Source organism: Neolamprologus brichardi, chromosome 18 (assembly GCF_056152115.1).
Source record: "Neolamprologus brichardi isolate AB-2024 chromosome 18, ASM5615211v1, whole genome shotgun sequence".
In the NCBI taxonomy this organism is placed as follows: Eukaryota; Metazoa; Chordata; class Actinopteri; order Cichliformes; family Cichlidae; genus Neolamprologus; species Neolamprologus brichardi.
The window spans coordinates 4301101-4325520 of NC_142121.1; the positions used below are offsets into that span (position 1 = coordinate 4301101).

At 42.2% G+C, this 24420-nt stretch overlaps 1 pseudogene; it reads left to right on the plus strand.

Annotated features, from left to right (window-relative positions):
* The window catches only part of LOC148097331 (uncharacterized), a 44461-nt pseudogene continuing 20041 nt past the window's right edge, over nt 1-24420 (plus strand).

The window sequence follows — 24420 nt, forward strand, 5'->3', positions numbered from 1 at the left end:
ATGCAGCCCATGAGCCATCTGTCCACAAAACGGTTCGCACATCAAGAGCCAAAGTCTGAAACACACATGAGGCAGTCACTGCAACCCATTGATGAGCTCTGGCTGCTAGTCTTAAGGAGACAGACTTGGCAAACTGGTTCAACAGCCACCGTTCCACTGGAAGTCACCTTATTTCTTCATGGACCAACAACTTTTACACTCTCTTGGGTTCAGTGTGAATTTGGATTGATGCTGAGGACATTAAAGCTCACCTCCCTGATTACTTCAAAGACTTTCCTGATACTCAGGTGATTGCAGATTGCACTGAGCTAAAGTGTCAAACCTCATCCTCCCCTGTCCTCCAAAGTGAGATGTTCTCCAGATACAAATCTCAGTGAACTTTGTTTCCTCACTCTATGAGGGGTCAGTAAGTGATGAAGAACTCTTTAGGAGATGAGGGTTGGCTGACCTTACAGAAGACATGGCCATAATGGTTGCCAAGGGATTCCTCATCTCTGACTGTGTAAAGTTCAAGGTTTACTGTCTGCCTTATCGCAGCAAAATAAGCCAGATGCCCACACACAGCTTCCTCCAGACACAGAAAATCACACGTCTGAGAGAGCATGTGGAGCATGTAATTCGAAGGGTTAAGGAAAAAAAGCCATTTGACGAATATAGATTTCCCTTCCACAAAGTAGACAAAACAGACATTTTGAACACAACCAAAAGAAAGCTGCAAGTTTCTAAAAATGTTTTTTTCTTGTTCTTGTTCTGAATGGCTTCTAAGATGTAAAACAATGATTTTTATTGCAACAAACTGTTGTTTTGTATGTATTTCATGAATAAATATGAAAGCTAACAATCAAAAAAGTAAAAAAAACAACATGTTAGTGCAAAAACACAATTTTATGCCTTTTATCTTTGGCATTTCTTGTACAGTCAGCTAAAGAAATGGAAACAAATGACGCATATGCTTTATAAGACAGTTATATGAAAACAGTAGTAGCGGTTCATCCGTTGAGTTAGGTATCTTATTTATGTTTAAATTCCTAAACACTGCTCTGAAAATGTTCAGGTGCAAGAACTGGACTGAAAAGGAGCGAAAAAGCAGCCCAAGAGATGCTGGAGAACCACCGCATTTTAAAAACACGATGAAGGCTGGCTCAAGACTTCTGCACAGACTTGCTGATTCCCATCCACTCACGTGTGTGATCCTGGACTGAAAGAATAATTGACTGTGCCTCTTTTTGACCCACATTTATTTGTGATTTTGCCCCCTCAGCTCTCCCCTTCTTCCACTTTCCCTGTCTCTCAACGCTCCACATTTGTGAGTTTGAGGTTGTGTTTAGCCTCGTCCTTGTGTGATCTAAATAAAATTCTCTGAGGAAGATCAGCGGCTCTGTGGAGCTTCATTTAACCCAACATTGTGTGAGGGCACTCACTGTGTGTCTGTGTGTTTATAGGTTAGACCTGAAAGCATTTGCTGTCCATCAGTACCACCTACAACATTATTTAAGGTTATGTTCATGATGCATACATGCAAACAGCTTCTCAGCATTTTGTTAGTTAGACTAAACTAAACAGTTTTGGGATGTAGATTTCTTAAAGAAGGATGTAAGTCTGGAGGCTGCAGTTACTCTTGCTGTCTTGAGGCTTCAGGTAAAGCCAGCAGCTATCTGGGACAGTTTTGTCATCCAGTCATTGTTTACAAATGCAGATCACGAGGGGAAAAACAGAATAAGCTAAAAATATCTACAGCCAGCCACCGATGTTTAAATGCTTGCAACAAAACCAATTCCTTCTCCTCTGCCTACAGATTCTGCATCTGAATGAGACGAAGCATCTCCAAATCTAAGGCCATGGTTCTCTGAAGAAAAACGATGGAGAGCATCTAACGGGTTAGAGAACAGTTGTTCCTAAATACGTGGAGGTTTTAAGTATGTTGGGTTCTTGTTTATGACTGAAAGCAGGACGTAATTGGCAGATCGGCAGATTGTTTGCAGCATCAGCAGTAATGAGGACATTGCACTTTTTTGTTGAAGACAAGATGCCTCCCTTTGGAGGCGTTTTGGGCATGTCCAATTGGGAGCAGAATTTGCACACACTGAATTTTACAGGAGGGATTATATATCTCATCATACTTGGTGGGAATTGGGAAATATTGCTAGAAGGAAAAAAACAAAAAGGCTGATGGGGGCGTTTTTACCTCACAGATTACTGTGATTTTAATTACCAATATAAATAAGAATGACATTCACTATTTCTTTCTGTTTTCCCCATTGTGTTGCTTATCTGCACCTTCAGCTATTAACTCTCTAAATGTCCACAATAAGCAGAAAATGTGAAAAGAAAGGAGGTGAAGGGAATCAGAAATCCAGTGAATAAGGACATGCTGACTGCACTGAAGCTGCTGACAAGAAGAAAAATGAGAGTTTGCAGAAAGAACATAAATACATGGTGAACTTTTCAACACATGGACGTAAACATAATGTCAGGTAACAACAGTACAGTGGTGATAAATACATATATTTTTGGGACATATTGGTCACAGCATATTGGTTTTCTAGTACAGGTCAGGCTGTGACACTGCCACAAATATGATAAATTAAAATATGCTACGTGCACGGTAGGGATGCACCGATACCAATACTGGTATCGGTATCGGGGCCGATACTGTAAAATGTGTGTGTACTCATACTCGTAAAAGTTAACCGATACCATGAACCGATACCAACTTATTTCATTAATCAGAGGGTGGCATGTCATTTCTGTTGTAGTTTTTTAGATTGGCCACTAGGGGGACATCCCGCGCTAAACAGGCACAGGGTTAGGCGAGTGAGACTGGCAGCTCCAGATAAAAAAAGAGAAACTGGAGGCTGCTGTAGCTAGGCTAAACAAAATGTCAGCAGTGTGGAACAGCCAACTTTAACTCAGGTGTTGGAAAAGCGAAGAAAAATGTCAAGAGAAAATCCACGGGCAGTTAAAATAACAGAGGCTCTGACTCATTTTATCGCTCTGGATGACCAGCCAATGCCATCGTGGAAAACATAGGATTGCACCGTCTTCTCAGCATACTCGAGCTGCGATATGAAATATAATAAATAAACAGAAGTGTTTATTTATTTATTTATTATTCTGAAAGCTCGGGACAGTGCCAATAGTTCAGTGATATTTTGTTAAATTACAATGTGGAGACTCTGCAATAATTTAACAGAAGTGCTTATTTTTCACTTGAAATTTTTTTGTGGTCATTTTTATTAAGATTTTATTTTTTATCAGCAGAGAATAAAATAAAACCTGTCTGCATGTGTGTGTGTGTGTGTGTGGTAGAAGTATCGGTTTTTGTACTCTGTATCGGCAAGTACTCAGATCCAAGTATCGGTATCATATCGGTTTGAAAAAATTGGTATCGTTGCATCCCTAGTGCACGGTATTTAGAACTCGAGGTGGGTTCAAGCTAGTGATGTGCGATACCGCTGATTTCCTTTCCGATCCGATACCAAGTAATATTCAGGGTGTTATCGACGATACTGATCCGATACCGATACTTTGTACAGAAACTTATTTTATTTATTGTATCTCAAATTGTAGCATCATAATGATTACAGGACATCAGATTACTTGTTCTTATCACTTAATAATGCAGAGTTCATCATATAGAAATAAAAAACTGAAGCTGTGCTATTTGAACACGTTGCCTGCCTGCAGCACTAAAGGACTCCGTGAGAGACGTCTGTCTCGCCCTGGCAGCATCTGTCCTTCTCCTCCTCTTCAGTTCGCCTCAACATACGCTCGTCATATTCTGTGATATGATTTACTCTGAGGTGTTTGACAAGGTTTGTGGTGTTGCCACAACACCTCACTTTTTTGCCACATGTATCACAAACCACGTCTCAGCTTATGCCGGCTTGTACACATACACAAGAGACACGAGAGTTCTTCTTTACTGATGTTTACTGTGCTTCTCTTAACGTACACAGGTACACCGTAGAACTGGTGAATACAAATGTACAAGAAAATTATATTTCAGCATTAAACATATTACAATATAAAATTCACAAAATATAAACAAATATACCACTTTGGCCTGCAAGTAGACAAACCGGTGTAATTGGAACTTAGGACTTATTTCTTCTTTCTTAGCTTGACTTTTACACGGCTAGACCGTCACCATGAGCAGCTTCTCTGACCTTACTTCCCAAAACAGGAAGTGACCTCTGCCCTTACCTTATACTTACAAAATTAACCGGTTATTTTCCATGTATCAAATTAACTGTACACCAATCCGGTAGGCAAAAAAGGAAAATGTTAACATGCTCAACACAAAAATAAAACATACAAAATAAAATGCGTTAATTACATTATCATTACAAGAGCTCCGCCTAGTGGTGAAATACTAACATAACAACTGTTACCCAGCTGTTGCTCAGCCATTGTTGTGAGTGCGCACGCCAGCGGCTGCGAGACATTTATACAGCCGTATTTCGCACATGACTATGAAAGGCGGAAGAGGAAGTAGTTCCTTCGAATGTAGACAATCCGAATGTTATAGTTTCTTTCCACTGTGTTCCTGTTAATGATAAACTACAAATTTACTCTAAATTACTAAAATATCGATATTTTAATGTGAGAATCGATTCTAGAACATAAATGACTGGTATCGGAGGAATCGATATTTCAAGCTGCAGTGCCCGACCTGTGGCACACTCCCCATATGGAAAAGAAATAGTAAAAACATATGATTTACTCATGAAAGTGGCCACTTTCTCCTTTCATATATTTTGTTACAAAGTATCCAAAACATACAAGTTTCATTATATAATTTTTCAAGGGATCTTATATGTGTTTTCACTCTTGTATGCTTTTCATACAAGTTTCATACAAGACAGATACAAACTTTATAATATTTATATATATCTTTTCCATATGGGTCATCACACCTGATGAGATTTAATGACTCTAAACACTTTTATAAAGGACCTAAAAACTTTACTATTACTAGCCTAGACTGTGATACATATTGAGCATAGCCTGAGTAAGCCTGAAAGTATTTCTGTGGCAAAGGTGGTAGATTTTTCTAAATGATTGATTTACTTTGGCTGCTGTTAATTTCCCACTCCTATTTTCACTTGAATTGTAAACTAACAGTTAGAAAGCAGCTAAAAACACGTCTTTACTTGAAGCAACAAAAACGTGTTTCGTGTTCGTTCTGCTTTTGTGCAATTTTGTCCTTTAATAATTGTACTGCTCCCAACCATGTTTCAAACGGTGGCTCTTAGGAACACATTACATTTTACAATAAACAGTATGTAATTAACATTATGAACTGCCACAGAGTAAATTAAACAGTATAAAAAATAAATGGGTTTTGCAGTTGATTTGGAGGCAAACGGCGCCTTTGTGGCGAAGGAGGTGGACAGTGATTTGATTTCCTCAAGCCCTTACTTTTAAGTGTTATTGGACAGGTTACTGAACCCTAAATTGCTCACAATTGCATTCATTGAGAGAACAGAGAGGCCAGTGCGAGTTAAGGTGCTGCAAGAATGCATGTGCCAATGGTTAATGTGGCTTTTAGCATAAAAGCCTTTTAAATGGTCAGTTAGACTAGAAAAGTGCTGCATCGATACAGGTCCACTTACCAGAGGTAACTCTAAAAATAAAAACTCCTGTTTGTTGGCTTGACTCCACAATTACACGAAACCACAACCTTTCCCTTTAAAAAAGAACCAATAAAATAAACGTATAGGTTTGTGTTTGTGAATGAGGGATTGCCGTCCGGCCGCAGAGATAATAGATGATAAGATGGCGAGGTTATAGGTTGTGTCCTGCTTTCATATCAGCCAATGATCAGCTGCGGCATCAATCAAGGGCAAGACGATGGAGCGCATCAACTCAATTATTCATTAGTGAACTCTTTTGTCTCCAGTTAGCAGATCAATAGCTTCTATAATCAGCTCCCCAATGAAGAAAAGTAGCGCAGTGCTCACTGGGAACATGAATATGTCTCGTGTGGGGGAATAAAGAAGCAAACAAACATCAGGAACAGCGGCTGTTAGGCGATCAGAGGTCAGTTTGAGCATCTGCACAGACCCATAAAAACTTGTGTGTTCCCACATTTTGATATTTAGCAGCCGATTGCGCCCAAAGCTTCCCGAAAGTCCTCAGCCCAGACAAGCCAGTTAATAGTTTTTCCTTGTAGGGTCAACATTTCCTCAGGCACAGGGATTTTAATCCCATATATTCCATTCCAGATAGCTCTTCACCCATCCCTCCCTCCCGCTCTCTGTCTCCACTATTTTCCAGTAGATTTGCTAAAGTCTGCTCTCTATAAGCTGATGATCCGTTTGCTTAATAAAACTCTGGAGAATGATACTTGGGCTGTGGTTAAGCTTCTTACCCGGGATCCCTGTTTGCAAGCGTGACCTTAGAAATGGAGAATATGTCACTGCTGTTCATAGTTTGGAAGGAAAATGTGTTCACAGTGAGATTTACAGCAAGTTGTCTTGTTCAGTTTTTAAAAATGGCTGCGAGGGCACGTTCTCACTCCCAAAGCGTAACATTTTACGCTAGGTGACAAATCGTCAACATATTACGTTTTCGGCTACCCACCACGTTCCTAAATGACGACCTCGGAAAAATGAGGAAATATGAGAACCATATGGACTCAATCCACACATGTTCGCTCTTTTTCTTCAAATCGCTTAGAAACACGCTATTTAACGTCATTAAAGTCCTGGTTAAGCTCAGGAAAAAGGTTATGGTTAGGGCTAGGGATAAGGTTAGGTTTAGGGCTGGAATACAGGGCTGGAACGTCGATTACCGCGGGAGCGTCATTGCACTGGATTTCGGCCATAAGCCGCCGCGTACCATAAGAACGCCGAAGGTCTCCTTTTGCGTTCCTCAGGAACGCCCCTGGACGTGACAAAACGTCGGCATGTTACGCCTCGGAAGTGAGAACGGGCTCGCAAGGGGAGTGGACGACATTTAGCAGCTTCCTCTTCGCGTCGTGTCGTGTATTTATTGGGTAATGATCTTCGTTCTTTTTTTATTCATTTAGGAACAAATCTATATATTTTTTATACAATAACTTTACATTGATTGATTATATAAGGCTTGAAAAGGTTGGTTCAAAATTACAGCCAGAAGACGAGCCGGGTCTTAGAATGTAGGTGACAGGGAGACGTAGGAGGAGGCGTGGTCTCTGCTGCAGAGGACAGGTGGCACAGTGAGCTCGCAAGGGCGACACGGAGGCGTGTTTGAAACACAGGCGTGCTGGGGCACTGCTATCTTCTTAGGTTTTTTTCCAGTGACGGTGAAGCAGGAGGACGTGTGGCAGCAACGTTGGAGTGACTGTTTCCAGCGTGCAGAGCACCGAAACAACAGTATCTGCTGCCCATAGACAATCAAAGTTATCTGAGCAAACTGGCAACTGTGTGTGTGCGTGGGGTCCGTGCCACACTAGCATACAGCTGAAATGTGGAAATATGTGGAAATTCGAAGTCTTCTCAGAAAAATGTTTTAAAACATATAAGACTGAATTCAGGAAGTAGTCTCTGTCCTGTTCTCTGCAGTCACAGTCCGTCCTCTGAAAGAACAAATGGAATATTTTAAAAAAGTAAAGTCACTTCACTAGACTAGAATGTAAATGTCACAGAGAACTAAAATGAGTCAACATGAAGCTCGTACACTTCCTGTTAAACATTAAAATCCTGCAGGAGGCCATTCTCCCACTTCGTTTTTCTGGTTTTGCTGAGACTGAAAATGTGGAGACAGCAGCAGAACATCTGGTGAGGAAGAGTATAAATGTTAGTTTCAACTGTGTAATCATTTTAACAACAAATACATCCTCGATAATGAGCAGAAATAATAACTCAGAGATTTTGCATCACAAAAATGATGCATTCATACATTTACACACCAGGTTATCTCTGCAGCCTCAATGAGGATCGACCGTGGTTCAGAGGGTTGGGAAGTTCATCTTGTAACCGGAAGGTTTCCGGTTCGATCCCCTGCTCTGTCTGTCTTGGTCATTGTGTCCTTGACACAAGACACTTCACCTACTGGTGTTGGCCAGAGGGGCCAATGGCGTGGTATGGCAGCCTCGCTTCTGTCAGTCTGCCCCAGTAGCTTGTGAATGAATAGTGGGCCTCGAAAAGCGCTATATAAATGTAATCCATTATTAATGAGGAATGAACAAGAAGCAACTTCACCCTCAAACCATGCAATGATCTTGAAGAGGTGCAAGATTTTACAGGACTCAGTTATCATGTTATGTGTTAACGATCATGCCGGAACAATTAGAAAAAGGCTGAACAAGTGGGAAGGGTTGCCACGAAAAAGCCTCTGCTTTAAAAAGAGCATGGTGGCATTGGTTAGATATGCAAAGTTGCATTTGAACAAACCACAAGACTTCTGCAGCAATGTCCTTAAGACAGATGAAAAAACTCAGGAGGGTTTTCTCCAAGCATGACATCCCGGTGCATTTCAGACCCAGCAACACACTCAGACAGAAACTGGTTCACCTGAAAGACTAAACTCCAAAACACAGACTTAACAATGTGGTGTTTGCTGTACAGCAGCGAGGAATGCTCAGATCTCTACATCGGAGAGACCAAACAGCCACTTCACAAGCGCATGGCACAACATAGAAGAGCCACCTCCACAGGACAAGCCCATCTGCATCTAAAGGTCAAAGGTCACTCTTTGAGGATGCCAATGTTCACATTTTGGACAGAGAGGACAGATGGTTTGAAAGAGGAGTGAAAGAAGCATCTATGTCCACTGTGAGCGGCCATCTTTGAACAGAGGCGGTGGTTTACGACACCAACTCTCTGCCATCTATAATCCAGTTTTGAGATCCCTCCCCAGACGCCTTAACGCCCACTCACACCCTGGGCCATCTGACCTCAGGAAATCGCATGATAAGGTGGGGCCAGGTTTCACAATGAGCTCACCCGAAACCCTGTCTGATTGGGACCCACACCCAGTTTCACACCTTGGCTCAAGCGATTAGAGGATCATCAGGGGGTCCTTTTGTTCCTCTGTGGGGGGGAAACTCCCACTAGGTTTATATCTGGGACTCTCCACCATTTGACCTTAGAACTGAAGAAGCTTCTCGGATGAAGGTGAAACGTCTTCAAGTAACTTAAAGAAGTCCAGACACTTTCCTTTCCAAGCTCCTTAGACTACCATGTCTTGATAAACTGAGCAGATATTAGAAGTCTACGCAGCTAAATTCTCCTCTGAAAATATCTTAAAAGTTTATTTTATGACCCAGAAAAAGCAATAAGAGTAATTTTAAAACTGTAATTTTAAAACTTCCAACAACTGCCATTGTTGGAAACTGGATGTGGCCGGGCCGCACTATGAATTCTGCGATATGGTGGGCCACGAAGGATACACCCAACCCATCCTTCAAATCTGGGGAAAAGTAGGACGCATTTGTCGGCCACATTTGAAGGAGTCTACAAACAGCTTTTATTACGTCGCTGTGACGTAATCGGCCTACAAATGTGGCCTCAGGAGGATTTGGACATCCCCGATAAAGCACAAACACCTCATACAGTCCCTCACTGTCAGCACAAGGCGTAGTTGAGAGCCCAATAACAGCACAATTATACAACAGAACGAGTTCTATGAAATGCAAACTTAAATAAAAAATTTTCAAAGGGCAATCTGAAGAGTTTCAACTTTTAGGCCAAAATTCAGATTTACAAGTAGAACAAAGACGTTCTCCTCCAGAGCAACATTGAAAAGCATGGCTCACATAGAAATCTGAGCGATCAATGTTAAGTGATAAGTGTTGTATCAACATTAAAATACTAACAAAAGGTTCTGTTTGTTTGATGGTGTGTTTACAGTCAAACAGGTGACCACACTGAGGTGGAAACCCAATGATTAATAGTTGACTGAGGAATTAAAGCTATTATCAGCTGGATTATTCCGCTGCACTCGTCTCATAGTCATTGATTTATAGTTAGGATGGTAGATGACATTACTGCACGCCAGACATCCATCCATTATTTAGCTGGAGGGTCTGAAGCCTTTGCCAGCTGTCATAGGGGTCGCCAATCTATCACAGTGCAAGCATTCACTTAATTCTAACATTTAAATTGTGAAAGATGTAACTTTTAACTAGTTACATTTTATCACGAATCATTCGAGGGTGCAAAAGTGATAGATCAGCGTTCAGTTTTCGTTTTGAATCAAAGTTGCGTCTCAGAAACAGAGGAGCGGCAGCCTCGTCTGTGAACCATACGAACATTTTACACTTTCATGCCTCTTTTTATTTGATCAGGATCCAATTTGAACGGCAGCGTGATGTTCCGGTCTCCAGTTCAAACTGAGCCGCACCTTAATTCACCTGACAAAAGACAACAAAGAACGAGCTCCCCCCGGGTCTCTTTATCTTTCTTACTTTTAATTGGGCCACTCCAAAGAGGGATGTCTTGCCAATGAAACACTGTGTCATTTTAATTTTCTCTCATTAGCTTTTAAATTGCTTGGCGGTCCTCTGACAGGAGACCAGTCATTTTTTAAGATGGAAATGAAAGAGGGGCTCGCGGTAAAGGGAAAAAAGAGGCAATCTGCAGAGCTGCTGCACGCCTGCTGCTATCCTCGTTGTATATAAAGGCTGTGTGATCATTGACCTCTTAGATAGGAGATGATGTGGCAGGGAAAGATGAGAGTCAAGCCTGGATAGATGAAAATGGCAAATTATCAATTTTTTTCCTCCTCGGTGGGGTTTTAGTGTGTGGATTACAGTCGATATGCAAGATTTATCTACGGAAATCAAGAATGGGTCACCTACAAAATAGAGTACAGCTCTTTAATGCTGATAAATGATTAATATAATATGAATTATGTTTGGGAAGGACATCTGATTGCTTTGTGCACCAACCCTGCTGCTTTACGGGGGCTTTTCCTTTTGAAAAGTGTGCTACTGTATTTAAAAGGTGAACAAATCCACCAGTATGTCAACCACTGGTTAGAGAATCCCAGTTACGTGCAAGAAATAACATCTCATTAACCCTTTAAAACCGGTCAGAGCAGCACGCTCTGTTTTGCGTAACTATTTTTAAATCCCGGTAGCTCTGCAACCACGTAAGCTAGCGCAATATTTTTTTTTGCATATGAAACCGGAGGAGTTGTACTTACATCTTATGCCATCAGCTTGTCCTCGGTCACAGTTTCCTTCCACATATAGTTTTGCAAAAACTGCATAAAAAGCACTTGCAGCAACAAAAACATAATATTCCAGAAACACGCTTTGCCGATCCGATCAGCTGTTTGTAACACTTCCTATGTTGGAATAGACGTCAGCGCGAACTATCGCATGTCCGCTATGACCTGCCCGAAACCGGAAGTGACGTCATTTTCGCAGAAATGTAGTTTTCTTTTTTTTCTTTTTTTTTTTTTTTTACCATATAGCCTCATGAGCCTATACTGGTGTTTTTAAAAGTTATGTTTGACTTTATGACTTTCTGTGTCGTTTCTGGGATGCTTAGGACTCATATTGCACTGCTGGAAATAGTTTATTTTGATGCACATGCTGCTTTTTTGCAAATTTGCATTATAATATTTATTTTCGTTTTTCCTGCAGTATATAAAAATTGGTGTATTTCAAAAATAAAACTATGAAGACACTCAAAATAAATTTCCTGTGGTGGGAAACTATTTTGTGCAACTTTTTTGTATTTACAGTTTTGAGGGATAAGCCTCTTAAATTTCTCTAACTAGAAATATATGTTAAAAAAACAAAAACGATTTTCAATGTTTTTGTAGTTTATTGCACTTTTTTGCAATTTATGTAATTACTATGCACTTAATGCAGACATATTATTAAAATCTGGGCTGTAATGGTTGTATTGATGTATATCAACTTGAAATGCTCCCAAAAATGGCTCCACAGCATGTAAACATATAATATAAGCTCTGGCGGACTTGGTTCTATGGTAGGTCTTAAAGGGTTAAAGTGTTTAATGACGTATATAATGTCACTTTCCTCACAGTTTCTCCGGTCTGGCTGGTCTTTCACGTACCTGCTCCAAGTTTTCTCATCAAGCTCATGGTATTTAAAGGCTGGATGGTGCTGATGTTCTCTGTCAGATCATTAAGGGTAATAAAGTAGAAATCCCAATTTGTTACCTGCCAGTTTTCCATCAGCCTCCTAGTTGTTCCGCTGATCTGTTCACCTGGATTCCTGCTATCCTGCGGAGTTTCTCAGTCATCGCCATCCACTCTTACATTAACCGGTCAGCCAGTCTCAATACTTACAAAGGAAGGGAATTACCTGTAATCTACCTGCCTGCTCACCCAGCTGCTTTGGATTTCCCTCTGCCAGCCTTGTACACCTTCAGAGCATCTGTTCAAGAAATAAACAAATGAAGCCGTTAAACTGATCACAAATATAACCTCTTAACACCCTCTCTCCTCTCTCCCAATGCTTCCTGTTCTTCACTGAACACAGTAAAGCTGCTGTCGCCTCGTTGAGTATGAGCCCCGAGTCCAAATTGTACCGAAACGGCAAAAAACAGTGACCTGCAAGATCAGAATCATCAAACATCAAAACGTGCACGACAAGGTGTGATGTGACTTTTGTTATACTGTTTGTAAGGGTAATAACAGCACGCAACAATGGGTCATATTTAGGGATGGGTACCGGTATCCGGTGCCATGATGGCACCGGTTCTGTCATAAACGGTAGTAACCAGACCGAAAAGCAGCGCACATTTCAGTGCTTTTTTTTCCTGAGCTGTGATACACTTTAGATTCTAGCCAATCATTTTACGTTTCCGAGGATAGTAGGCGGGTCCAGGTACGTACGTTCTTTTAGAGCAGAGCTACAGATTAAAGTCTGGCTGTACTTCACAGCAAAAGATGCAAACTCAGCAGCTGCAACAAGTGCTTTAAGCTGATACTGTGATACTGTCAAAGGAGGTAACACCTCAAATCTGATGAAACACCTGGCGACGCATAGCATTTTTTTTTAAAAGCCGTATTTGATAGCTTGCTGCGAGACCTCACACCGAGCACATCTACTGCGGGTGTGGTGCCTGTTATCGGACCGGAGTTTGCAACATCCCCCAAAAACCCGAAGAGGAGAGTCCTGGCCCCTAGCCCTGCCAGTGTAGCAGAAATGATGAGGATGATGATGCAGCAGCAGCCGTTCTTCTCTGCGTGAGTAGCTTAATGTTGTTGGTGTGTAATTTACGTTGAGTAGGCTAACCACGTTATTACATTAATGCATGTAAGGTGAACTAGCAAACACCATCATAGCTACATGCGGCTGTCTTCTTGTTTGATGGCAGATGCTCCCTTCACCCTGGACAAAAAGGCTAAAATGACCAAAGAAAAAGTGGAAAACAGTTAAACATGAGAGGTTTTTGGACAAAGTTTGTGTTTTTTCCATTGTTTAAGCACTGCTTCCAGCCAAGAGTGATACCATATATGCCCCATAGCTGCAGAAAAGGCTAACATTGTTATCTTTTTACAAAAAAACAGCTGAACATGAGAGGTTTTTGGACCAATTTTGTGTTCTCCATTCTTTAAGCACCGGTTTGAGCACCGTTTAAGCACCGGCACCGTTTCAAAAATACCGGTTTGGCACCGGTATCGGATAAAACCTAAACGATACCCATCCCTAGTCATATTAAGCATAACAGCATACAGTACGGGTGACACAACAAGGCAGAGAAGACGTCATCAGAACTATAAACAGTGTGGAGAGAAAACTGTATCATGTATTATAGTATTAAATCCAGAACTGCACAAAACAACATTTTTCTTTAGCCTTCAGTGTGTTTTGGGGAAATCCTTGCATGTCTTTTTGGTAAATGCACAATGTTTGTGCTGGTTTAAACAGACGCCAGCAGACAGCAGGATCAGTATGTCAAATGTATACACAAATCAGCTGGTGAGAAATTTTTTAAACTAAATTTACAGCAATTTTAGATTTTATGTCTGCGTGTGTCTCTCAGGCCTCTTTGTTAATAACCTGAAAACTTTTCAACTAAATTTAGACATAAAGAAATGTTTTCTTTACAGACTGACCAGACCAAAAAACAGCATTAAAGGGGATGTTGGAAATATGTCCTCAGGGATGTGAGAATTTTTAAACATTTTTTGCCACATCAGTCGTCGGTGTTCAGCCAAAAATTAGCCGGCTGGTTCTCTGCACATCTTTCCTTCAGAGACATATCAGCAGGTCAATAACTCCTCCACTTTAGCTGTCAGCCTCTATGAAAGGATCTGTAATCTTCTGTTCCAGACGTTTTCAGCTCTTCAGGAGAGAAAAAGGGGGAAACGTAAAATGCACGTGGATCCACTGATTAGGCCCGGACACATCGTCCTGTACTGTTCTGAGTATCCTGTCATGGTTCTGGCTCCTTTTCACCAGCTTCTTGAGTTTCCTGTGTTTTAGTGATATTTTGTATTATGGTTTATGTTTTAGTGTCATTACTAGATGAAAGTTAGTCGGTTTTGAGAGTCTATTAGTTGTTTATTAGGTTCCCTTGTGTGTCTGTCCTCTGCGTCCCTCCCTGTGTGTTTGTGTTTATGCATCTTCGTCCTTGTGTCTTGTTTCCATCTTCCCCTCATTGTGTTTCATCCATGTTTCCCAAGTCCCTCTCGCTCCCTCGCTCGTCGGCCTTTCCAACATCCTGTGTCAGGTTCGTGTGTCAGTCTGTTGTTCAGTGTGTCCAGTTTGCTTCCTCCTGTTTTGTCATTATGTTGATTTGTCCCAGCTGTGTTCCCCACGTTTCCTTTTTCCTCGTCACCCTCAGGTCATCTGTTATGTTCACGCCGTGTCTCCAGATTTCCTCGTATCCACGCCAGGTTTTCATGTTTATGGTTGTCACGTTCATTTTCTAGTTTTCCCAGTTTAGGTTTAGCTTAGCGTTGAATTGTTTTGCCTCGCCTTTTGTTTTGTATTCCGATTATCAGCCTGCAATAAACGGCTCGCCTCGTGATATATCCCGCCTGGACTGATGGCAAAACATGAAACGACCAGAATAATTCCACGTGTTTGTTTTGGTTCATGGACACAAATCGATCTTTTTCTTTTTTTACAATCAGGAAAACTTCATTAGAACAAGTCGTACGTTTCATGTTTCATGGCTGAACATTGTTCTCTGAGGATGTTTTTCATTGAAAACACGAGGTTGAATAATGTCAGTGGTTTTATTTGAATCCAAAGCATCTGTTTCTAAACCCGACAGAGTAGTTTCCTTGTTTAAATGTAACAACACAACACGAACACTTTCACCCCTTACAGCTGGAAAAACTGACATTTATGACACAAATAAACAAAGAGATTATCAGGCAGGAACACAAAAGATCACTCCCTGGGTGTTTCACTCCCTCATTCAGCTGAAAGTGAACTTTTTTCCAGGTTTTTCTTTTTGGATTAAAAAAGCTTCCAGAAAACTTCCAGTTTTGTTTGCTTTTCGTTTGCCGCCTGTCTTAATAATTGAAAAGAAAGAAAGAAGTGCTACTACTCTTATTATTATTATTCAATTCAGGAGTTCAAAAATATGAATTTCTAAATTAACCTTAAAAGGTAAAGTTATATCACTTCTTGCCTATAAAAGTCATTTTTTTCTCATACATTTTAAATTTTATTCGATTGATTGATTGATTGATCATACTTTTTTCATCCTGAGGGAAATCGGGTTAAGGCTGCCAGCCGTGCCAGCGCCATCTTACCCTCCCGACCGTACATACATTACACAAACATCACGGGGAAGAGAGGTAACAATGGAAAATGCACAACATGAGGAAAGAGGAGGAGAGAAAAAGAACTCCCCCCAGACTGAGCTCAGTTTGAGAACAGAAAAAACACCTCAGCACAGAAGACATAAGCTTCGAAGGCATTTGGAGGGGGTGGGGGGGTGAGTGTAGGTGTGTGTCAGTGCACATGCGTGTCCGTGTTCCGTGTCAACCGAGAGAAAATGTCCCTTCACCCGGTTAAGCAAAAGTCAACAATCTTCGATCAACGCGGACGGCCTTGAAGGAGGAACAAAGAGTTCTGACAACAATCCTGTTATCATGGAGAATTTGTTGTTCCAGTAAGCTTCGACCTTGGCAGCCTTCAGCTGGTGCCAGTGGGATAGCTGCATGATGGTGAATGTTTGGGTTTCGTGCGAACAACTGCATCCAATTTTTACAGTTGGTCTAATGTCCGTCACTGGTCACCAATTCTCTCAATTCCCGTTGTTCTTCTCCAAGATCTTTTCCATATTGCGTTCAAAACACAGTCTGAGTACTCACAGCCCTGCCCATCGTCTGTCATGTCGGCCAGCCTTGTGGGATTTTGAACAGCTGTAGCTGCTTCTTGTACTTCGATAAGCCGAGCCAGCTCTGATCAGCCAGAACTCTGTTATCATGATTCCGAATTGGTAGATGTTGTTCAATGTCCTCCATCGAGAGTGTCGCCAGACACACGACGCAACCGACCATCAGCTATCCGGCAGCAAACGTCTCCGCAGGACAATCGGGCTCTCCCAAGTTGATCAAATCCATAATATTTTAGGTTTTAGAGAACAAGACTGAGAAACTCTTTGAGGGTTAGACGAGATTATACAAAAGACATGAGAAGCCAAGCAGGAGAGATAAGGGAGAGGGGGAGGGAGAAAAGTGTGACCGCCTCCGTCAAGAGCCAAGAGAGAAAAAAAAAAATTCAACAATCCTTGTAATTATATTATGGATCTAGTATGTGGAGATTTCCTTCCTTACGAATAAGAGAAAAAAGAGCTAACAAAGGCCTCAGACTGTCCAGTTTGAATGCAGAGTGAGTAAATGTCTCCTTTCGAGGTTTATTCACTACACCTGACTGAGAATGTGTTATCATCTCCTCCTGGCTTACAATTCAAGTCAAGCAATGGGACATGTTGAAGAAAAATGCAAAGAGCACGCACCTTTCAGACTCTCAGGCTGTTTCGCTGAGGCGATTTTCATAACCCGACACTCTGCTGTTCACTTCACACCGAACAGCCATTATCGGCCTTTCAAAGCATCTAAAAGCTCTTTTCCTGCATTGACCTTGTTTCCGCTTCCCTTCCAGTTACTTGTGTCCTGCTGGTTTGATTGATGGGTCACGAGTCCAGTTGTTCAGGGTGTCAGCACTCTGCCAATTAAACCAACGGGGAGAAGGCACAAAAGTGGAACAGGTAAGTCTATGATTAGATCCAGTTGGGAAGCTTTTACCCCGGTGAGGTGGCTTAGAAAGAGCCTTGCCTGACAATTCGCAAACTCTGGTTTCAGACAAAAGCCTGATGTGAGATGGAAGCGAAAGTGAGCATGTGAGCCTGAGGTTTGAGTCAAAGGAGCTGCAGTTGTTCACCTACGAGGCCTTTCTGAAAGCAGCTGCACTTACTCTGGGCTGCAGCTAGCTGTTACTTTCATTATCAGATCTCTCAATCACTGTTCCAGCTGCACCGTAAAGACACACAAGCACAGCACACCCGCATCTACTGCGATAACATTTAGACAAGTCGCCCAGGGACACGGACGGTCAGGAGGAGAAACGCTGGAGAAAGGAGGGGGAGAGGAAAAAGAGAAAGGCCTGTGGCACAGATGAAGACAATGACTACGAGATAGCAGCTCAAGGTGCATTATACTGTAAGGTAAAGACCCTCCAACAGCGGTGGGTAACATTGTTTCTGCAGAGAAACATACTGTCCTGCACAGCAAGCGAAGGGCCACGCTCAATAACTGACTTTACTGCTTAGCATAAAGCTTGTCTGTTGTTTAGGTTAACCTCCACCAAGGAGTTGATGTGTTTGCATGTGTGTGTCTGTGAACAGGATAAACTATTTGGCAGTCGTCCGCAAAGGTCTACAATTTATTGGTTGAAAAGTGACAAAAACGTCCTTTAACCTTGAAAATGTGTCTAAGTATAGAAAGATCACATTTGACCTCTGACCTCTCCTTCAAGGTCAATAGATTGATCTAAAGGTCAAATTGACAATGCTATATGAAGCTATTTTTGAAACTACTACTTACTGCTGTTGTTTGTATTGACAATAGGGATGTAACGATACCAATTTTTTCAAACCGATACGATACTGATACTTGGATCTGAGTACTTGCCGATACAGAGTACAAAAACCGATACTTCTACCACACACACACACACACACACACACACACACACACACACACACACACACACAAACACAATTAATTGGAAGACAGGTTTTATTTTATTCCCTGCCGATAAAAAATAAAATCTTAATAAAAATGACCACAAAAAAATTGTGAAAGTGAAAAATAAGAACTTCTGTTAAATTATTGCTCCACATTGTAATTTTACAAAATATCACTGAACTATTGGCACTGTCTCGAGCTTTAAGAATAATAAATAAACACTTCTGTTTGGAATCAAATAAATACAAATTAGGTTTGCGAATAAAATAAACTTTAAAATTATTGCAGAGTGTCCATATTGTAAACAAACAAACAAAATAATTATTATTAAATAAATAATAAAATAGAAAAAATTATAAAATAAATAATAAATAAAATAATAATTGGCCCCCTAGTGGCCAATCTAAAAAACTACAACAGAAATGACAAGCCACCCTCTGATTAATGAAGTAAGTTGGTATCGGTTCATGGTATCGGTTAAATGGTAAATGGTAAATGGCCTGTATTTATATAGCGCTTTACTAGTCCCTAAGGACCCCAAAGCACTTTACATATCCAGTCATCCACCCATTCACACACACATTCACACACTGGTGATGGCAAGCTACATTGTAGCCACAGCCACCCTGGGGCGCACTGACAGAGGCGAGGCTGCCGGACACTGGCGCCACCGGGCCCTCTGACCACCACCAGTAGGCAAACATGGGATTAGTATCTTGCCCAAGGACACAACGACTGAGACTGTCCAAGCCGGGGCTCGAACCGGCAACCTTCCGATTACAAGGCGAACTCCCAACTCTTGAGCCACGATCGCCCCGGTTAACTTTTACGAGTATGAGTACACACATTTTACAGTATCGGCCCCGATACCCGATACCAGTATCGGTATCGGTGCATCCCTAATTGACAACATATAGGACACGGGGATTCTAACGATCACGTTACATTAAACCTCTGACCTTATTTTCAAGGTCAAATAAGGTCAAACTGTCATAAAATGTTTTTAATCTTTAAAGCTGTACTTAAACTCTACCGCCTTTGTTTTTATTGATAATGACTCCGACAAATGGGGCTTCTAAATATCACATGACATTTGACCTCTGACCTCATTTTTATATTTCATATGCTTTTCCTTCGGTTTGACCCCTAAACGTGTTGCATCTTTAGAGAAGCTATTACTGTCATGAATCGCTGTGTGGCAGGCACTCAGGCACGAGGTTTAAACACAGAGAACTCAGCTTTATTTGCTGGCAGGGGAAAGTCATACAAAAGCAAATCAAACTAAACTCACAGTGAGACACAGGGCAATCCACACAGCAAGAGGGACGACGCGACACTGACTCAGAGAAACAGGGTTTAAATACACTGAAGTAACGAGGGGAATGAGACACAGAAGGAGAGCACAGCTGGGAGAAATCAGGACTGACGAGACAAGCAAAGCAGGACGCATTCACATAAGACACGGACCTTCAAAGTAAAACAGGAAGTATGACGCGAACTTGACACGGTGGAGACAGCAACTAAGAAACACAGAGACATAAACCATAAGGCAGAGGACCGAAAGACTCAGAGGGAAACTCAAACATGCAGACACAGACTTACACAGAGAAACATGAAGGGCAGGGGATCGAAACTAGAAACCATCGAATAACTCACACAAGTACAATAATACAAAAAGCACAAAGAACTAAACATGCTGGGTCAGGAGAGCCAGGACCCTGACAATTACTCTTTCAGTGGTTTTAATGCATAAAGCCATAATGATAACATGTTAAGGTGGACAGAACGGATTCAGGCGCGGACTCAGGCTCTTTGGAAAAAGAGTTTGACAGTTTATTTAGAAAATCAATATGCCAAATATATACAAGGTGGGGGGAAAGGGTCCAGGGCTCCAGGGGGGTTCTCGCACTCTCACTCCTCTTCTGCCACTCACGCCTTTCCACACTCTACGCAGACAAACATGCTCACGAAGCTCGAGAACAAACACTAGGAAGTATCCGGGGACACGAACTCCAGTAGCTCAACAATCCAGCGACGAGAAGCTAAGGCTACGTTCACTCTGCAGGTCTTGATGCTCAATTCTGATTTTTTGATCAAATCAGATTTTTTTGTCTGCTCGTTCACACTACAAATAAAATGCGACAGCAAACGCGCTCTAGTGTGAACACTCAAAGCGTCCGCATGCGCAAAAGAAGACGTCACACACAACGCGCTCTGTTTAGACCCAGAGCAAACAGTATTGTTTGACTGATGGCCCTTAATATAAAGACTTCGGACTTCACGTTTCCCAATTTTTGCTTTAAGTTATTTTGTTATTTACATAATAAAGTAAATAACCTAATAATGATCCTTATTGCTGTTTAAGAGGAGCGGTGCTTCAAAGGATAGTTGCAGATTTCTGTCAGAATCTGCAGATTATACAATACAAATAAAATGTTCACGTTTCTCCAACGTTGTCTTCCCAACAGTTTCACGGGATGGCCAGGAAGCGTTCGCGATGTCTTCTCCGGCGCTGATAATCAGCGTCTGTCTTGTGTCAGTGACGTAAAAGACGGATTTAATGCGACTTGACCATCAAACAGCAGTCGCTTTCTAAAACAGATATGTCGTTCCCACTGTCACACCATGATCGGATATGGGTCGCACAGGGTCAGAAAAATCGGATTTGGTGCGCTGTCGCCTGCAGTGTGAACGTAGCCTATGAGCTGCCACCTTAAGTAGCGTCAGGAACTGTGTCAGTGAGCAGCAGCAGGTGGTAATCAGGCCAGGTGTGTGGCACAAGACACAGGCCATGACATAACATCTTTAACCTTTGACAGAGTCAGTGGGCCATTTTCTTTATAATTTAATTTGGACTTGAACCCCAAACTTTAGTTCATTCTGAAGTTTCAGCTGCAGTCTCTGAACTTCCTTCACTCTGCTCCTCTGATTTTAAAACATCCTCAAAATCCTCAAAAATCTGCACCTGCAAAATGAAATTCCTCCCAATCCAAAGCATGATGAAAAACGGGGACACGAGAGGTCGTCTGGTCATTGTTTGGTCCAAGGTTGGAGCGGCTGCAATCACACTGCAACCTCTCCAGGAATAAATCCCGAGCACAAAAATATCATTTCTCCTCTCTGCACTTGCCAGAAGACGGTACAGCGAGGAAGGAATAACGACTGTTGGATCAAACCCAACTCCTCTGGATCAGTGCCAAACGTGAGGCTTAAGGAAAAGAAACCTCCAATGGACAATCAGCATTAACAGTGTCTGTAAAAAACATCCTGAAGCTGTACATAAAAGCCTAACAAAAAAATAAACAGGAAATACAAGGCATGAGAAAAATACAATGACCTCAATAATGTTTAATAATCAAACTAATGAGGAGTAAATGAATGTTGGCAGGTTTATATTTCTGCTGTCAGAAGCAGGGGAGGCGACAACGTGGAATAAAAGACGGTAAAAAGCGGCGAAACATTAAGTGAAGACGGCTGTTTGATGTTTTCTTCCAGATATCAGATTAGAGGAATATCACTGAATTGATTAGCTGATGTTCATGGCTGGTCAGGTGCTGAAAAACCCAGATGGATCCTTTTCTTGTTCCTCATCGACCAAAGAGCCAGAGAAAGATGATAAGAGCCTCTTTGGGTGAAGGTCAAAATTGTGTAGGTGCATTTACCTCGCTGTTTTCTCCCAATAGGTCTCTTAACCTGGAGGTCACAGCTCCGTCTCTGTCAGTGTGAGTAACATGGCAACAGCACAAGTACATTTTTAGAGTGAAATACCCCCCCACCCCGTGTTCATGTGTGGTCCTGCAGCTTCGCCATTTTCCTGCTGTCGTTTCCAGAGATCCGAGCGCTCCGCGTGAGTCTGTCCGCATACATTTTCTTCTGGTTGGAGTCAAACTGTGCTGGAGCCAGCGAGCAGGTGGCTGATTGTCAGCCAGATGAAGGCGACAGGCTGCATGGCAATAAAGAGGGAAGAAAGGCTTCTGGAGGAAATAATTAAGGACTCGGCGTGTTCATAAAAAAGCAAATATTAGTGTTGAAATCCTGCTGAGGTTTCCATCCTCTGCAAATCCCCTCCAATGACAGGCTCTCTGACACACATATGAATTGTTTTATTTTATTTTTTTAATCCTTGAAAGGTTAAATTGCAGCTATTCAATTCAGGAATTATCCGAAGCTACTGGGACACGCCCACCTGCTGGGCAAAATCTGTGCAGCCATCCTTCGACTTTAACTTAGCCAAAATGCCGGATAGCTTCTTTGCTATCAGATGCACTAATCAGTGTTTATTTACAGCTGCCAGAAGGCCGTATGGTACCAACACGTGAGCACAACTCTTCTAACCCTGCTTTAGAGACCAAATCGCACCAATCCCTCCTTCTCCACATTGACCCCTACTTTCATGACGGCTCATTTAAACTGTACCTGGTCAACTGCTACTGTTATAACACAAACAAAGAAGAACTTTTCTGGCCCTACGGATTTAAATAAAGGTAAATCACAAGTCTCTTAAATTCATAGTTTCCCCTCAGCTATCTCAATTGATAGCTGATACAGGTAGTCTTGGCTTGAGACAGGTGAAAAAACCCCAACTTTTTATCCTGCGGTACTACCGACTTTTACCCGCCAGTCATGTGACTGAAAATCGGCCCATTGGCCGGGGAAACACCAAGGTGTTCCCAGGACCACCCTAGAGATATAATCTCTCCAGCGTGTCCTGGGTCTGCCCCGGGCCTCTTCCCGGTGGGACATGCCCAGAACACTGCATCCTTGTCAGATGCCCGAACCACATCAACTGGCTACTTTTGATATGGAGGAGCAGCGGCTGTACTTTGAGCCTCCAAATCTGAGGCCATGGTCCTCACCCAGAAAAGGGTGGAGCGCCCACTCCAGGTCAGGGACGAGTTCCTGTCCCAAGTGGAGGAGTTTAAATGTTTCTTTTTCTTTCCTAATCCTGGCGTGTCGAACTCCAGTGCCCGAGGGCCGGTGTCCTGAAACTTTTAGATGAGTCCCTGCTGCAACACACCTGAATTAAATTAGGTCATAGCAAGACTTGACTACATGGTGAAGTGGCAACCCCTAACCTTGCTCAAGTAAATTTAAATAAATTTAAGTTTTGGGAAAAGTGTACTTCCTAAAGTACTTTTATTGCACCGTGTTCATTCACTCATAAGCTGCTGTAACATGAATCAAATGGCTGAATTGCCACCTCAGCATGCAGTCACTGGCTGTGTCCCAAAACGTCGGCTGCATCCTTCGGAGGACCCGGCCTTCGCGGTCTACGTGGGCCGGGTCCTTCAAAGACCGAGAAGGCCGGAAGTGCGAGGCTGTGAAATAGGACGGTCTAGCCTTCAGATTTGCGTCACCGCTGTCTCGGTGGAGTTTAATAAACTCGGCCATCTGCTCCTTGCTATCTAAAATATAACAGGACACGGGCGTAAATTCTCGACCGTCTCACACTTCTGTTTAATCGGTTTTCTGTTTAACGTTTATTCAGCTGTGTGAAAATCCCGGAGGAACCCACACGATGGATTAATAAAGTTTTATTTAATATAATCATCTAATAACTTTGATCTCAGCCAAACCGATTTACTCCGATTTACAAATAAAACACAGAAAAAAGGCGAACAATTACATTTTTAAGTTATCCGAGTGACTTATATATCATGTTTAACCTGAGTAGCGAAAGAGCGGGGGTCTGAAAACGATGAAGCCGGGAGTCCGCTGCTCTCACCGGCTGGAGTGACCATTGAACCCCCGGCTTGCTATCGAGCTGGTGGGTAACAGACGTCTCCGAAAACGTCGGCACACTTTTGCAAATATGCGATGTCTTGATAAACCAAGCAGATATTTGTAATTTACACAGCTACTTTCTCGCCTGAAAATATGTTAAAAGTTTATTTTGTCACCCAGAAAGATTAGTAAGAGTAATTTTAAAACTTAGTAGCGGCCGCCATTGTTGGCAACTGGAATTGGCTGGGCCGCGCTATGAATTCTGGGATATGGTGGGCCACGAAGGACACACCCGACCCATCCTTCAAATTCGGGGAAATGAAGGACGCATTTGTCGGCCGCATTTGAAGGAGTCGACGAATTGGGACAGCCTTCGTCGCCTGGCTGTGACGTAATCGGCCTTCAAATGCGGCCTCCGGAGGATGCAGCCGACGTTTTGGGACACAGCTAATTTCTATAGAGTGTTGCTAATGACCTACTAATTTTATCCAGGTGTGTTGCAGCAGAGACACATGGAAAAGTTTCAGGACGCCCGGCCCTTGAGGACGCCCGGCCCTTGAGGACGCCCGG